The 15,290-nt window shown below is 33.3% G+C and overlaps 1 pseudogene; it reads left to right on the forward strand.

The window, feature by feature from the left end:
- The first annotated feature begins 594 nt into the window (after nucleotides 1–594).
- Nucleotides 595–1,851, forward strand: LOC139889395 (wall-associated receptor kinase-like 9; annotated as a pseudogene).
- The last annotated feature ends 13,439 nt before the right edge of the window (nucleotides 1,852–15,290 follow it).

The following is a 15,290-nucleotide window of genomic DNA, read 5'->3' on the forward strand; positions in this document are numbered from 1 at the left end:
GTCAATTCTATCTTTTTATAAAATTATTAGTTTATAAACTCAACTCTTTCAATAAAATTAAAATGAAGTTAGCACTTCATTTTGCTAATCGTTTTCTTACATGAACAAATTATAAACTACATTTCTCATCATCTATTTAAAAAATCCACAACTTAACAGTTTTTTTAAGTTAGTTTTTTCCATTGGCATCCTATATGAAACACTAATTACTACTCTTATCATCCCTATCGGGGGAAAAGGAGGAAGCAAAAACTTTTTTTTTTTTTTCATTTTTTGAAAAAACTTTGTTCACGAACGTTATAGATGAGATGAAAATATGAACATTTAGTAGAGACACTTTGTGATAAATGTTTTTATTTTGGCGGGAAAACGCTCGAAGAAGTAATATATAACAATTATCGTGTTTTTCGAGCGTATATTGAGGTTTTAGCTATTGGGGTTTAGATATTAGGGTTTAGATATTAGGGTTTATAGGGTTTAGAAATTTAGGGTTTAGGGTTTAGATTTAGGATTTAGATTGAGTTTTTAACACGAACGGTTTAGAGTTTAGGGTTTAGGGTTTAGGGTTTGGTGTTTTGGGTTTATGGAATACTATGGGGAGTTTCACAACAATTGCTCAACAATGGCTTATCTAAAATGTCTAGTCTAATTAATTCCATTCATATTTATATTGGTTTTCATTCAGGTGTTAGCATACGCTTGGGTGTACTTTGTCTTGTGATAATCGGCTATGTATCGTACAAACTGATAAAGAAGATAAAAGAAAGGAGACGGCGAAAAAGGTTTTTCAAACGAAATGGTGGTTTACTTCTAAAACAACAAGAAGAAGCTGACCCGTCTTTAGTTGACAAAACCATACTGTTTACATCACGTGAATTGTAGAAGGCGACTGACAACTTCAATGAGAACAGAATTCTCGGTCGAGGAGGACAAGGTACAGTGTACAAAGGAATGTTAGTAGATGGAAGGATTGTGGCGGTCAAGAAGTCAAAAGTAGTCGATGAAAGCCAATTAGAACAATTCATTAATGAAGTTGTCATTCTTTCTCAAGTAATTCATAGAAATATTGTCAGATTGTTAGGATGTTGCTTAGAGACGGACGTTCCTCTCCTAGTTTCCGAATTCATTTCAAATGGTACGTTATACGAACGTCTTCACAACGAAGATCAAGAATTCCCAATTTCTTTGAATATGAGATTACAAATTGCTACAGAGGTTGCAGGAGCACTCGCTTACCTGCACTCAGCAACTTCATTTCCAATATTTCATAGGGACATCAAAACCACTAATATACTTTTAGATGATAAGAACAGGGCCAAAATTTCTGACTTTGGAACTTCAAGATTTGTCTTGATTGATCAAACTCACTTGACTACCTTAGTCAAAGGTACATTTGGGTACCTAGATCCCGAGTATTTTCAATCTAGTCAGTTCACTGAGAAGATTGATGTTTATAGTTTTGGAGTTGTTTTGGTTGAACTCTTGACGGGAGAAAAACCAATTTCCTTAACTAGATTTGGTGAACACAGAAGTTTAGCTACGTACTTTATGTTGGCTATGGAAGAAGAGCGTGGTATGTCAATTTTTGATGTAACGGTGATTAAGGAGGGTACTAGGGATGAACTTCTGGCTATAGCTCACCTTGCATTGCGATGCTTGAATCTGAATGGAAGAAATAGGCCAACGATGAAGGAAGTAGCAACAGAGTTAGAAACCATACGAACATCACACATTCCATCTATTGTTCAAACTAATGTTGTACCTTTATTGTACGAGGATGGGTTACCAATGGTGCCGTATGGTGAATCAACGTCAACATTCTTGAGTTACGACGATAACATTAGTCAATGATGCAAACCATGAGTTGTCTTCCATTTTAATGATGCAAATCATGAGTCACCTTCCATTGTTTAATACCCGTATATGTCTTCATATAGTTGCAATAATTTGATGTAGAACAAACCCTTCAAGGTACTGTATTTTGATGGATAAATGCATTGACAAGCACTTTGTAATCATTTTGTTATAATATGTTAGAAAGAGGAGGTTATCTGTATATTATTTGTAGAAGAGAGGATTGATGATTTAGATGTTTGATTGATCTTGAAGGCTTTGTTTATTACTTGATTTGCTTGATTACAAATGAGGAGTGAAGCCCTCTATTTATACTACACAATGGACTACTCTAGAACACTTCACCATCCACTAATATCTAGATATTTCCTAAGTATTCTCATGATAATTCTAGACTTAGATATTTTATAAGATTTTTCTACACACTTTGACTACTACATATTCCATGAGGTTTCTAGATAATGGGCTACAATCTTGATCCATATACTTGTATACTTGCAAGCCCAAATCCAAAACGCATAGCCCAAAAACAAGTTTAGTTTCCAACAGCCCCCCTTAAACTTGATTTTGTCATTCCGAGCACATTCCGTAATCTCTGAAATGTCTCGTGTTTTAGGGGCTTTGTGAAAATATTAGCAACTTGGTCAAATGACTTCGCGTACTTTATCTGCACCTCTTTATTTGAAACACACTCCCTGATGTAATGGTATTTCGTATCAATGTGCTTGCTTCTATCATGGAAGACTGGATTCTTCGCTAGAGCAATCGTAGACTTGTTATCCACATATATCTCCGTAGCTTCCTTTTGGAAAAACTTAAGTTCATTTAGTAACTTCCTGAGCCATATTGCATGACAGGTACACAATGTTGTTGCTACAAACTTGGCTTCACACGTTGACAGAGTCACAATGGGTTGCTTCTTCGAGCTCCATGTGAACGCCATATCTCCCATATAGAACACGAAACCACTCGTACTCTTACGATCATCTATGTCTCCAGCCCAATCACTATCACTGTATCCAACTAGCTTGAAGTGATCAGAAGGCGAATAAAACATGCCATAGTCAATTGTACCTTTGATGTAGCGAAGTATCCTCTTGGCCGCCTTCAAGTGATTTATTGTAGGTGCTTCCATGTATCGACTTACTAGTCCAACTCCGTAGAGAATATCTGGCCTCTTGCAGATTAGGTACCTCATACTTCCAACTAAACTCTTATATTGTGTTGGGTCCACCAAGTATCCTTCATCATCTTTTGACAATTGTGATTGTAATCCACCGGTGTGTTCATTGACTTGCAGTCATTCATCTTAAACTTCTTGAGCACTTCATTCGCATAACCTTCTTGGGATATGAATATTCCTTCTTTCTTTTATTTTACCTCGATCCCAAGATAGTAAGCCATAAGACCAATGTCGGTCATCTCGAACTCCCGAACCATTGCTTTCTTGAACTCCTCAAACTTTTTGGGATTACTACCGGTGAATATCAAGTCATCCACGTATAGGCACACAATCATAACATCTCCATTATTGCTAACTTTGGTGTAGAGGGCATGCTCATTGGGGCATTTTGTAAAGTCATTCTGCTGGAAATACTTGTCTATCCTGCTATTCCATGCCCGAGGTGCTTGCTTCAACCCGTATAAGGCCTTTTTTCAATTTTAGCACCTTATTCTCTTGGCCTTTCACGATGTATCCCAAAGGTTGTTCTATATAGACCTCTTCTTCTAAGTGGCCATTAAGGAACTCGGATTTGACATCCATTTGATAAATCTTCCAATTATGTTGAGCCGCAAGTGAGATTATTAATCTTATAGTTTCTAGACGAGCGACGGGAGCAAATACCTCGTCATAGTCTATGCCGGCTCGTTGACTATATCCCTTCGCCACCAACCTTGCCTTATATCTTTCAACTTCTCCTTTGGAATTTTTCTTTGCCTTGTACACCCATTTTACACCAATAACCTTATGTCCCTTTGGTAGTGTGGCAAGATCCCATGTATTATTCTTCTCGATTGCTTGAATCTCTTCGTCTATAGCACGTTTCCACTTTTGGCTTTTTGCTGCGTCTTCATAACTTATTGGCTCACAATAGACAAGAAGGCAGAACAATGATAGATCCTCCATAGGCTGGGTTACCTCGTACAACTCTGTAACAACCCGGAATTTCCCAACGTTTATTATTAACATTTATTATTAATACTTGCGCTTTATTAAATGTATTTTATTACATTTACTTGTTACCGTATTTAACCTTCCATGGCCCGACTTGTCTTTGTGACACGCGTACTTTTCACGAATAATATTTTTGAATATTATTTACATTCATGATTAATTTTTATTAATCATTTTTAATTAACTAGTGTTAGTAGTTAATTACTTGGTCTTGGTTACTTGGGCTTGGACTCTTATTTCATGGACTAGTAAGCCCACCCTACACATTTAATGGACTTGTAAGCCCATGTATTATGCTAGTATTACATTAAGGTTAAGTATGGATTTATTAAGCTAATTAGGAGACAAATACTTCAAGCATGCTACACCTTTCTCCCATGCAATTTAACCTTATTACCCTTTCAAGCTTCCACCATTATCCCACACCTTAAAGTAGCATTTGACCTTCCCTTTGTGGCTCCCAAAACTCACGGCCAAACTAGTAACAAAGGGAGTTTATATTTCATTTTTTTTACTTATTCACTTGCATTTTAATTCACTTTTACACACACTTACAAACACCACTTCATTTTTCTCTCATTTCTCTCTCAAATATTGTAAGTAACAACATTACTTCTCCTTTCTTTTTCTTCTAAAACCCGTAGCTAGACATCATCACCATCAAATTACTTCTTGCTTGTTTTGTTACTTGATTATTGTTGGTTATTATTCAAGTTCAAACTTTCTAGTTTGCATCTTCATGGATCTTGGTTACTTCCATATCTTGTTTGATGAAGAACCAAGAACAAGAACCTAAACTTGTTAGTTTATGGTTCTACACTTAAGTGTTTTCAAGATCTAAAGTTCATAAACTAGATGATCTTCTTTATGTTTATGTTTTGTAGACTTGAAATCTTAAGATCTAAACTTTGGTTTGAATCTTCTCAAGTATGAAGCAAATATGAACATAATACTTGTAGCTTTAATTTATTTCTTCATTTCATTTATTTAAAATTGTAGTGTTGTTAATTTGGTCAAGTATTACTAGTTAATCTTGATCTCATTTTTCTTGAAACTAAAGTTAACTTTGTAAGTTCAAAAACATGGAAGTTTAACTTTCTAGTTATAACTTCATATACTTTTGATAGATCTAAGTTTACATAACTTATGGTCTTCTAATTTTGTTGTAAACAAGAGCTTACAAGCTTACATACATTTTTCAAGTTGAAAATCTAAGTTTCATAACTTATGGTTTCATTAAAGTGTAGATCCAAGTTTTGTAACTTAGGATCTAACTTAAGAACACTAGATCTAGACTTTCTAGTCTAGGATCTTTAAGATCTAGCTAAGATCTAAGTTCTACAACTTATGATCTTGATTATTTAGTTTACTTTCAAGTTTATAGCTTAATAATACTTTTGTAACTCGTGTATGTGTCAGATCTAAGATCTTGATGCAACTTTGGTTCATCAAACTTCATACAACTCTTAAGTAAGTTGTGCTACATGTCTTAGACTTGCACTTGTGTTATGATGGTCAAAACTTGGTAAAGATGATGCAAACACATCAACGAGTTGTACACTTGAAGCTACAAGCATCAAGGATGAGAACCGTGATGAGCATCAAGCACCAAGAACCCACCGGAACACCTTTAGCTACTGTTTCTGTAACGGATCAGGCCACCTGGGCTACTGTAAAGTTTATTTTCATTTTTCTCAGTTCATGTAGATGATTTTTCGTTTAAGACTCGTCTTAATCCGAGTTACGGTTTAGGATCTATGGCCCTCCGAATGTCACTATGTCCTTTTAACGTTGTGCTGAAAATTCTGACCTACTCGCACTTAAACCGTCGCCACGGTCAAACGAAGATGAGTTTGGTTCTGGAATTTTTACAGCAACTAGGGAACTCATATACGGATCCATGGCCACTGGTCTCACCTCATTTCAGTTTGTATAGAGTCCGTGGCGACTGAACGAAATCAGCCTTTGTTTCAAACTCTTTTCTTGAATGAAACCTACTTTATACTTTTGTTTGATGATGAATGATGATGATACTTAAGACCTAATTTACATACTTATAAACCTATTGGGACGATTTACTGACTTAGTAACTTTTTTGAAAGGACCCGTCCTAATCCACCTGGACGAAGTCATCAACATTTGGTCCCATTGCGATGATCAGCTCCAAGTAATGTCCTTATATTGAGCAAATGCACAGCGGAAGACTTAATTCGTACCTGAGAATAAACATGCTTTAAAGTGTCAACTAAAAGGTTGGTGAGTTCATAGGTTTATCATAACAATCATTTCAATATGTTAATAGACCACAAGATTTCATAATCATAAACATAATACACTCGCAAGTGTATGTAAAGCATTCTAAGTGGTTGAGCACTTGGTAACCATACTTAACATTTAATCAACGTCGCATATTCCCTTTATTATGAAATCTCACTACACCGTACCAAGTGTAGTCACCAAAACGATGTACTGTGCAACCGTTGAATACTGGTCGTCCAGTCCGGTTGGGGTTGTCAGGCCCGATAGATCTATCAACAGGATTCGCGTTTACAATACCCATGTAAATAGTAGTTACCAAGCTACAGGGAAATATGCCATTGGTACAACTCAACGTAGAATATATTTTTAAGTACTTGTGTCTATTTTGTAAACATTTATAAAAGCAGCGCATGTATTCTCAGCCCAAAAATATATATTGCAAAAGCAATTAAAAAGGGAGCAAATGAAACTCACTTTTGCCTTGAAGGTATTTAATTCGACTTGGTCTCCGATAGATATCACGAACCTAACCATATATATAATATATCAACATATTTTCTTTTTAAATAATCGTTACATATATATATATATATATATATATATATATATATATATATATATATATATATATACTTTTAATACTTTTAATATTTTCTTAGTCCGTAGTTAGCAGTCCGATGTTAGTGGTCCACAATTAGTTGCTTAAATAAAATAAATAAAGACCCCATCGTATTCATATTGATCAGAATTAATCTCGACCCATGGTACCATGTTGTCAAATGACGTGTTGCGTGCATAAAGTACCGTGTTGTCAAATGACGTGTTGCGCACAATCATGAGGTCTTATGATTAATCTTCTCGTGTTGTTTACGGGTGGTCCTAAAATATATAAAATCAAATCATAAGTAATTATATATAAAATATCATATTAATTAGAAAAGATATGATTAATTTACTTTTTCTCCAAATATTTTCGTAGCTAAACTAGCTTCGGATACCCAATTTTGTTTTAGTCGTAGTTTCTTCATTACAACTCCGTTTTTGTTGGTTCAACTTGCCACTTCCTTGGATCGAGTCAAATTTTAAGAATATGAACTGAAAATACCTTAGTTTGTATTCGAAATCATAGGTTATAGGTTAAACTTTGGTGAAACTTATGAAAGTGATCATTTTCCATCATAAAAACAACATTTAATGATCATTTTCTAAAAATACTTACACTTTGAGTTAAACCATGAAATTTTTATGTGTTAACATATTCATATGAAATATCATTTTTCAAGAACATGAACTTCCAATTCAAAGTTCAAGTTGGTTTTTAATTATCCAACTCAAAACAGCCCCCGGTTGCACTCCGACGACGTAGATTCAGTTTTTAAGATGTTCTTTGTAAACCAAGTTATATCTTGTTAGGTTAGCATATTATTATGATATATTACAGGTCTTGAAGTATTTTAAAAGTCAAGTTAGAAGGATCTATTTAGTTTGCGAACAAGTTTGAAATCATTCAAACTATGTTCATGTTGTTAAAATTTTATACCACAAAATAAGATAGCTATATGAATATGAATTGAATAAGATTATGAACAAGGTTACTACCTCAAGTTACTTGGACAAAGTTACTGCAAAAGATAAGAAATAATCTTGGAATCAAAGAGTGGTGGAGTTAGATCAAAAGGTTGGAAGTAAACTTCTTCAAATGGGTGGTTATTTTGATATGTTCTTGAAAGAGTTTTTTTATGGTGTTTAAGGCTTGTAATTGAAGCTAAATGATGGGGAAAATGCTTGGAGATGATCAAGTATGAAGTTAGGAGTATTTTGAGAGAGAAATGAGGGTGTAGGTATGAGAAAATGGAGTGAAGAAATGGTGTTCATTTATAAAAACGTTTTTAGTTTATAAAGAAAAAAAGATTCCTAATTTAGTTTTCTTACTAATAATTCATACTACTTGAAAAATTCTAGTTACCTCATATCTAGGGCAGTAATAATGTTGATTAGGATGTTGATTTGATGTGTATATACCAATAGTAAATACGTATAGAAGCTGGGTATGATACGGGTACATATACCCTAGATATACGTATAGAAATCTTGAGGAAACGGAACGAGAATTCAAATATAGCTATCTTTTGTGAATATACTTATATTGTTTTATGTATTTAAGTCCTTAAAAAGTGATTAAATACATTATATATACGATACATGTATAAGCATTATAGATTATAAGTATATATATCAAAGAATGTTACGTATAGTTATCGTTTTGAAAACTTAAGTTAGTAGTTTCAAAATATACTTATAACTCATTGTCATTAGTACACAATGAGATGTTAAACCATCCTTAGATCATGTTAAATATATATAAATACATATATATACACGAACGTATAATTATCATATGTTATATAGTTCGTGATATCATCGGTCATATTGGACTGTCAAACGTTGTGTAAAACTCTTTTCAAAAACACAAGTCTCAACAATTTGGATTGCTTATCATGTTGGTATGGTTTAATTTATGTAAATATTAATCTCATAAGTATAATTTGGTCGGAAAAATTCCGGGTCATTACAGTACCTACCCGTTAAAGAAATTTCGTCCCCGAAATTTGATAGAGGTTGTTATGGATAACAATAAGAAGGTTTTCATGACAAATATAAGGTGATAATGGAGTTTTATCATCAATGAGTAATGTAGATAAAACGATTCGATTATGCGAAGAATATAAATGAGATTATCGTAAAAGAGTGAGATGAGTAAAATATATTCGTCTTAACCGATGACGTAGTTATGATTGATTTCCGGGATTTAAGGGATTTAAAGAGAATCTTACGTAATAAGATTTGGTTCTTTGGTGATTAAGGAAATCAGGATCTTCTTTGATTATATGCAATAATCTGTTTCGATTGCTCTGTCAGATATTTCACTATAAATTCACCCCTTCGTTTCCTTATTTTCCACGACTCACACCTTCTATTCTTTCTCCCTTGATTCTTACTTTAAAGCATTCATCAATATGCTCCATCCAGCGCTGATTCTTAATATACTCCTAACTTTTATATCTGTCATTCTTCTTTTTCATCTACCACCAGAAGAATCTATTTACTTCTACTATACTCTTGTGTTTATAGTGTTTCTAATTCTCCCGTGTCTCTATATTGCTATCTGCATCGATATACACGGTTTGTAATTTCGGGGTTATTATCGAAGTTTATATTCTTCATTATTTTTCGGAGCTTCATGCTTTCGTTTTCTCTTCCCGACTTCGAGTCAAGCGAGTAATGGTCCGGAATTCGTAGATATGAAATTACAAATGAACATAGCTAATGCTCTAAGAAGAAAATGGTAATAGAACGATTTTGATTTGTTAAATTACCAGAATACCCTGGAGAAGACCGAGTAATCCAGAAAAATATTCTCTTGATATGTTTAGAGATTAGATAGAATGTAAGAGTCGTGTAAATGCCACATGATGACGGTACTGTGAATCATCATGCTTCATTAGAAACTCAGCATGACTTACTGTAATATAATGATGTTGATCAAGTGTCATTATATTATACTAATCCATGCTTTAGTTCTCAACACTACTTCAAAACATTCATATTTTAAACTCGAAGGTTTCAGAATTTAGAAACTAACACAGTTTCTTTTATGTTGCAGATATTACGGAGAGATAAATGATCTCAGATAAGAATAGTTGTGAAAATATCGCCAGAAATATGGAGGATATTTATAATAGAACATACGAGAATATCTTAGAATTTCTAATATCAATGGATGAGGAAGAAGATTTGTCTGTGAAGGTTTAGAATGAGAAATAAGATGTTTGCTAACGATTTCAGCAGGCACAGAATCATTTGGATTCTTTGAAGGCAAACTTATTCTTTGTGATTTGTCCACGACTTTCTTCATAGTTTCGCATAATCCGCTTTTCGGTACTAAATTTTTTATCGAGCGTTCCTAACACTCCTTTCTTTATCATCAAACTTTTGGCCATTAAGATCATCTACAACATGCTGCTTCGTCAGCATTTTCAAAGTTAACTGATCTGGGTCATCGGTTATCAAACCAAGGTAGTTTCAGGAGAATTGTGTTTTTAGAATGATTAATTGCTGATGGTAATATTGTGGAATATAAAACGTTCCCCAGTAACAATAAAGAATACGCATATATATATCGCGGTTATAATAAAGTTGTTTTGGATGAAAAGTCGGAGTTGACTTGCTGGAGCTGTGACAAAATTAGCTACTTTGGAAAGGGATTGCAAAACGATCTTCGGTAATAACAATGTCAAAGGAACTAGAACAGATACGTGTCAAACGTTTACTCAGTTTCTGAGGGTTTTTCAGGTGCATAACTATATGCATCAATCTTTTCTTCCATAGATGAAGTGCGGTTGGTTTATCCTCTAGATTGAGGTGTTTTTAAGAATCATGATAGATTTGAACGCTGATTGTAATCGTCGAGATACAATGAGGTTTAAGATGAAATCAAGTGGCAATCTTGAAGAATTATTTAGTTTCATATGTTATAATCAATATTTTAATTCATTTTAATTGTCCAATGTCATTAGTCCACAGTCGATAGTCCACAGTAATAGTCCAATAATTCATATATAGTTTAATATATAATATACGAATTAATTAATACGTGTCGTGACCCGTATACCTCTCAGACTCGATCACAAATCAAACTATATATATTATTGTAGAATCAACCTCAACCCTGTATAGAGAACTCGATTATTACTGCATATAGAGTGTCTATGGTGATTCCAAATAATATATATAGATGCGTCGATATGATATGTCAAAACATTGTATACGTGTCCTGATATTTAAAGTGCGTAAAATAATTACAGAAATTAAATGACGATAAATAAAAGTGCGATAATTAAATTGTGATAAATAAACTGCGATAAATAAAATGTAATCAATTAGCTAGGAACAGTTAGCTGGAACAGTTAGCGTGGATTCTTAACAAAATTTTTCATAGTTAATTTGTTTGTTTCTAACAGATTTTATTTTGTCATATGTTTTCTTCATATGCCACTTGTTGGATTCTGGGAAGTCAAAATCCAAATATGAAATTGAATGAAAATGGTTATTCTGCGGTGAACAGATACGTATATCGGTGGTTGTAAGTAGGATAGTAAATGACTATTGAATCAGCTTCGACGAATGTACAATGTAACTTATTAAGATGAAATCTAATTATTCCTCGGGTATTACCTACCCGTTAAAAACAAATTTCACCATTAATATTTTGTACAAAAGAACTTTTAATTACAATCTTTATGAAAACATATATACATATATATTTTCTTCAGATAAAATCATGAATTTAATGAGTTAATATGATATTAATCTCATTTGCTTTTCGGTTTGAGCTAGAATAAGAAATCTCTAAAACTTTTTGAAACCACATATTCTTCGCAGAATATCAATGAAGTTATGGATCAATACTTCATCGTTCATTATTGTTGGTACTCCTTGGTATCTATGGTGTGTATGATGTTGATGTTTGTGGGACATATTATGATGTCGAGACGTGTGATGCGGATGTTTTTTGTTAGTGGTGATGATGGTATTGTTGATGTTATTGATGGTGGTGCTGATTATGCTGCTGGTGCTGCTGCTGGTGTTTGCAACCTTCGCACCATGTTCTCCAAAGCCGTCACGCTTGCGCAAAGTTCGTTAACTTCTGCTAGTACACCAGGGTGATTGGCGGTTGGAGCGAGCGAATGAACAAGATTTGTAATATGGGATAGTATATAATTGTGACGAGATACTCTAGAAATGAGAGAGAAAATGGTGTTTCTAATAGGTTCACTGGTAAGTGCTTCAGGTTCATCGCCAAGAGGGCAATTTGGTGGATGGAATGGATCACCTTATTCTTGTCTCCAGTGATTTAGTATATTACGAACCCATCCCCAATTCATCCAGAATAGATGATGGGAAATTGGTTGATCCATTCCAGTGACGCTGCTTTCGGAGCCCGAATGGAAATTCATATCGGCATAACTGTCGGAATCTGAAGAATTCGAACTAGATGCGGAATCCATCTTGTATAATGGGAAAAATGAATTTTTGGTATGGAATAGATTATAGGAGTTAGATTTGGTACTCTTCAATACATAATTTACATATGTATATATAATACCAAAATCCCGTAAATTACGGAGAATCTTTGAAAAGATATCAGTCAAAGTTCGCAATAACATATATGCTAAGATAAGAATTCGTCTATACACTATCAATGCAGTAAATGCAGTAAAACGTGTCTAGACTTATGAATGATAAGCAGGTAATTTCCTAAGGATGATAAGCAGATGATTTCCGACTAGAAATGATAAGCACAACTTTTGACATGTAGACACGGTCGAAGTCCAGACTCATTAATGCATCCTAACAACTACTAGTTAGACACACTAATGCAAGACCTGGTTCGCTACGACCACCGCTCTGATACCAACTGAAAGGACCCGTCCTAATCCACTTGGACGAAGTCATCAACATTTGGTCCCATTGCGATGATCAGCTCCAAGTAATGTCCTTATATTGAGCAAATGCACAGCGGAAGACTTAATTCGTACCTGAGAATAAACATGCTTTAAAGTGTCAACTAAAAGGTTGGTGAGTTCATAGGTTTATCATAACAATCATTTCAATATGTTAATAGACCACAAGATTTCATAATCATAAACATAATACACTCGCAAGTGTATGTAAAGCATTCTAAGTGGTTGAGCACTTGGTAACCATACTTAACATTTAATCAACGTCGCATATTCCCTTTATTATGAAATCTCACTACACCGTACCAAGTGTAGTCACCAAAACGATGTACTGTGCAACCGTTGAATACTGGTCGTCCAGTCCGGTTGGGGTTGTCAGGCCCGATAGATCTATCAACAGGATTCGCGTTTACAATACCCATGTAAATAGTAGTTACCAAGCTACAGGGAAATATGCCATTGGTACAACTCAACGTAGAATATATTTTTAAGTACTTGTGTCTATTTTGTAAACATTTATAAAAGCAGCGCATGTATTCTCAGCCCAAAAATATATATTGCAAAAGCAATTAAAAAGGGAGCAAATGAAACTCACTTTTGCCTTGAAGGTATTTAATTCGACTTGGTCTCCGATAGATATCACGAACCTAACCATATATATAATATATCAACATATTTTCTTTTTAAGTAATCGTTACATATATATATATATATATATATATATATATATATATATATATATATATATATATATATATATATATATATATATATATATATATATATATATACTTTTAATACTTTTAATATTTTCTTAGTCCGTAGTTAGCAGTCCGATGTTAGTGGTCCACAATTAGTTGCTTAAATAAAATAAATAAAGACCCCATCGTATTCATATTGATCAGAATTAATCTCGACCCATGGTACCATGTTGTCAAATGACGTGTTGCGTGCATAAAGTACCGTGTTGTCAAATGACGTGTTGCGTACAATCATGAGGTCTTATGATTAATCTTCTCGTGTTGTTTACGGGTGGTCCTAAAATATATAAAATCAAATCATAAGTAATTATATATAAAATATCATATTAATTAGAAAAGATATGATTAATTTACTTTTTCTCCAAATATTTTCGTAGCTAAACTAGCTTCGGATACCCAATCTTGTTTTAGTCGTAGTTTCTTCATTACAACTCCATTTTTGTTGGTTCAACTTGGCACTTCCTTGGATCGAGTCAAATTTTAAGAATATGAACTGAAAATACCTTAGTTTGTATTCGAAATCATAGGTTATAGGTTAAACTTTGGTGAAACTTATGAAAGTGATCATTTTTCATCATAAAAACAACATTTAATGATCATTTTCTAAAAATACTTACACTTTGAGTTAAATCATGAAATTTTTATGTGTTAACATATTCATAAGAAATATCATTTTTCCAGAACATGAACTTCCAATTCAAAGTTCAAGTTGGTTTTTAATTATCCAACCCAAAACAGCCCCCGGTTGCACTCCGACGACGTAGATTCAGTTTTTAAGATGTTCTTTGTAAAACCAAGTTATATCTTGTTAGGTTAGCATATTATTATGATATATTACAGGTCTTGAATTATTTTAAAAGTCAAGTTAGAAGGATCTATTTAGTTTGCGAACAAGTTTGAAATCATTCAAACTATGTTCTTGTTGTTAAAATTTTATACCACAAAATAAGATAGCTATATGAATATGAATTGAATAAGATTATGAACAAGGTTACTACCTCAAATTACTTGGACAAAGTTACTGCAAAAGATAAGAAATAATCTTGGAATCAAAGAGTGGTGGAGTTAGATCAAAAGGTTGGAAGTAAACTTCTTCAAATGGGTGGTTATTTTGATATGTTCTTGAAAGAGTTTTTTTATGGTGTTTAAGGCTTGTAATTGAAGCTAAATGATGGGTAAAATGCTTGGAGATGATCAAGTATGAAGTTAGGAGTATTTTGAGAGAGAAATGAGGGTGTAGGTATGAGAAAATGGAGTGAAGAAATGGTGTTCATTTATAAAAACGTTTTTAGTTTATAAAGAAAGAAAAAGATTCCTAATTTTGTTTTCTTACTAATAATTCATACTACTTGACAAATTCTAGTTACCTCATATCTAGGGAAGTAATAATGTTGATTAGGATGTTGATTTGATGTGTATATACCAATAGTAAATACGTATAGAAGCTGGGTATGATACGGGTACATATACCCTAGATATACGTATAGAAATCTTGAGGAAACGGAACGAGAATTCAAATATAGCTATCTTTTGTGAATATACTTATATTGTTTTATGTATTTAAGTCCTTAAAAAGTGATTAAATACATTATATATACGATACATGTATAAGCATTATAGATTATAAGTATATATATCAAAGAATGTTACGTATAGTTATCGTTTTGAAAACTTAAGTTAGTAGTTTCAAAATATACTTATAACTCATTGTCATTAGTA

The sequence above is a fragment of the Rutidosis leptorrhynchoides genome, chromosome 2 (assembly GCF_046630445.1).
Source record: "Rutidosis leptorrhynchoides isolate AG116_Rl617_1_P2 chromosome 2, CSIRO_AGI_Rlap_v1, whole genome shotgun sequence".
NCBI classification, from domain to species: domain Eukaryota; kingdom Viridiplantae; phylum Streptophyta; class Magnoliopsida; order Asterales; family Asteraceae; genus Rutidosis; species Rutidosis leptorrhynchoides.